This window comes from Aplysia californica, unplaced genomic scaffold (genome assembly GCF_000002075.1).
Source record: "Aplysia californica isolate F4 #8 unplaced genomic scaffold, AplCal3.0 scaffold00008, whole genome shotgun sequence".
NCBI classification, from domain to species: domain Eukaryota; kingdom Metazoa; phylum Mollusca; class Gastropoda; order Aplysiida; family Aplysiidae; genus Aplysia; species Aplysia californica.
Window position 1 is genome coordinate 1,695,650 of NW_004797278.1, and position 3,375 is coordinate 1,699,024.

The following is a 3,375-nucleotide window of genomic DNA, read 5'->3' on the forward strand; positions in this document are numbered from 1 at the left end:
AGAAGAAGAAGAAGAAGAAGAAGAAGAAGAAGAAGAAGAAGAAGAAGAAGAAGAAGAAGAAGAAGAAGAAGAAGAAGAAGAAGAGAAGGAAGGGGGGAGGAGAGAACAAGAAGAAAAAAGAAGAAGAAGAAGAAGAAGAAGAAGAAGAAGAAGAAGAAGAAGAAGAAGAAGAAGAAGAAGAAGAAGAAGAAGAAGAAGAAGAAGAAGAAGAAGAAGAAGAAGAAGAAGAAGAAGAAGAAGAAGAAGAGAAGGAAGGGGGGAGGAGAGAACAAGAAGAAAAAAGGAGAAGAAGAATCAAGTACAAAGTGAGTTCTCTTTCGTTTGTTACCTTACCTTGGGAGAGAGAGAGAGAGAGAGAGAGAGAGAGAGAGAGAGAGAGAGAGAGAGAGAGAGAGAGAGAGAGAGAGAGAGAGAGAGAGAGAGAGAGAGGGGGGGCAGAAAGCACCTCAGAGGGAGGTTGGTGAGAGTGACATGGAGGGTGTCGTTGAAAGCGCCAAGAGTAGCCTACCGTAGGCCTACTTAATGTATTAATTGGTCAAAGTCAAAGGTTCAGCCAATCGTAGCCCAATTTACGCACTGCGTGTAGTCGCATATGTGTGTATGTCTAGATCTAATATCTAGATCAAGACAAAAAATCATGAGAGTATTGAAAGTAGATTTCTCCTGCAGTGAACTTAGCGCGCACGCCGAACTGCGTCGAAATATATTTTGTGTTCAGTATGTTCGTGTGTAGATCTATGTCTAGATCTAGATCTAATATCTGATCCAGATCAAGATAAAAATCATGTAGGCCTAACTCTTTTTTTTTTAAGTGTTTGAGCTGAACCTTTAGGAGAAAATGCCACGCCTTCAAAGAGGGAAAAGAAGTCTTACCCCTAGAGGTAGTCAAGAGGGGGTGCTACATGGATGAATTCAAGGTAAAATATTTATGTTTTGTTTCTTTCCTGTTTTCAGTCTTTTTCCTCTTCTTAACTTTCCTATCACTTCTTCATTATTATTCCGTTCGTAGAACGGGTACTTTTACTAGTAATGATAATAATTATAATAAATAGTAATAATAATAGTGATCATGATATAGTTTTTTCAGTTCAAATATACACATAACAAATTCAAAGACCGCATAGAAAGACCAAATTACACCTAGCAAATCCAGATATGCAAATGACGTCATAAAAAGTCCTTATACAACAATAGCAAGCTCAAAAGTAAACATAGACACCTCAAATGTAACACATAGCAAATTCAAATGTCACATAGCAAGTTCAAATGTAAATATGCTTGAACTAGAGTAAAAGGAGCTAAGTGGGTGGTTGGCGGGTGGTCTGGTGAGGTTTGTTCCTTCTTTCCTATCAAACATCTATCGTCCTGATCTCTACTCCTTTTTTGTGTCTGTTACTCTCTTGTAACACTTCTAATTTTCGCTCCTATATGACCTTATTGTGTTGCTAGTTTCGTAAAACTTAAAACTAAACTGGAGGCTAAAAGTATAAGAAGTATATCATGGTAAGTAGTTAAAGGGTTTGGGTTTTTTTGCCACGAAAAGTTAGACGTAAGCCGTGTGGTGCCACAAGGAAGAAATCATGTGAAACAAAAGGAATAGTTAAATTATGTTAAAAACCGAAAATAAACTCACATGTTAACAGAAACGAATGGTTATGATACAAATCAACATACTGTTGGTATATTATAGAACTAACTGAGTGAAATATAAAGCCAAGTTTACTTTTACTTTTATGTACTTATTGTTGCACTACAAAACGCTATGGCTTATAGGCTTGCATTGATCTGAAGGCAGCTGCCATTTTCATTATAGTCACAGCTTATGTTTTTTGTTCCATCATCTGGGCAAGTGTGACCATCCTTTGTTGATGAGTCAGCTGAGTGAGCATTTGCTTCACCGAGCCACGGTTTCAAATCGTATTTCCAAATTCATAAGCGTTTTCGTAGGTATTATGAAAAGGCGTACTAAGGGGGGAGGGCGGGGGAGATATTTCTTCCCCAAACTAAAGATGATTTGCCATTTAAAGCCTGCCTTTGTGCACGAGCATTGTCACATACAAAGCATACTTCGTTGTGGGGATTGTTGGACCAGTTTCTTAGGGGGGGGGGGGGATGGGTTGAAACGAAAGCTGCAATTCCCTCTACTTGAAAGTCGTGAAAGACCAAGCCACCCTCGTCACTGACAGCAAATTAGGCCCCTATGGCATCGTGCGGTTCAGTCCCCTTTTTCCTGTAAATCGAAGCTCTCGGGTGTTTTCACTCTGCCATTAGCCATTTCATATTTTACTGGGGACTACTTCCGTTTCGGTTCGCGCTTCGTCGTGTGTGTGAGACAGCTGCTTCTTTTAATTTTCAAACCTAGATCTAGAATCTCGATATCCAACTCTGTTTGGAAGTGTGCTTCGCAGAGTCGATGGATACTTCAGTCCAAACTTCATTGTATTGACTTTTTCTAGATATATTTATTGGTGTAGTCATGACCCCAACACGTTGAGTTCGTTTAGACTCACAAAATGTTAAGCCTATTGACATTTTAAAATTTGGCGCGTATTTGGTGCGTAGGTTTTTTTTTATAGAGCAAGACTCTAGATCTAGATCTCTATATATCCTAGATGTATTTGGAGTAAAGAATTCAAGACTGATTTGGAGTAGTTAGCAAGAATAGAAATACTGTTTAAGTGCTTTGTGGCTGTATGGTCATGGGTTTGAAGCCTGCCATGGGGCCGAAATTATTTCCTTAGTAAAGGTATGTTGTATGAATTTTCCTCACTTCATCAAAGTGAGAAAGTGGGGGGTTCGCGGGTGCTGTGGTGTGGTTTGCTTCTTCCTTCCTGTCAAACATCTATAGTCCATATCTGCCCTTCTTCTTTTTTATGTGTGTTACTCTCTTGTAATATCTCTAATCTTCTGGTGCTCATATGACCTTATGCAGTTGTGAGCGTCGTAAAACCTGTACTGAAAAAAATAAGTGAGAATGGGTACCCGGCTGTAGGCGGGAGAGATGTCTTGTAATATATATTAATGATACCATCATCATCATCCAGTGCCAGATCTGCGACAGACATCGGCGATCATGGTTCTCCATTCATTCTTTAGCTCGGATGCTCTCAAAAAAGCTACGTTTCCCTGATCTTTCCCTGTTAACCATTTGTTAAGGTTCCCTTAGTATGTTGTTCTGGGCCTTTCCCGGCCGGGCTTGCCCTCAAATACATAGCGCACCTCCACGCTCTACAGCCTGCTCTGTAAGCTTTACAGAAACATTCTCGGCTTTCCGTGAAGCATGCAGTGCGAGCTGCGGATCATTGCATGAGCCAAAAGATGAACAAACTGACAAGATCTTTCACTTTCTACTCGATGCAGTCCACAAAACAGCTG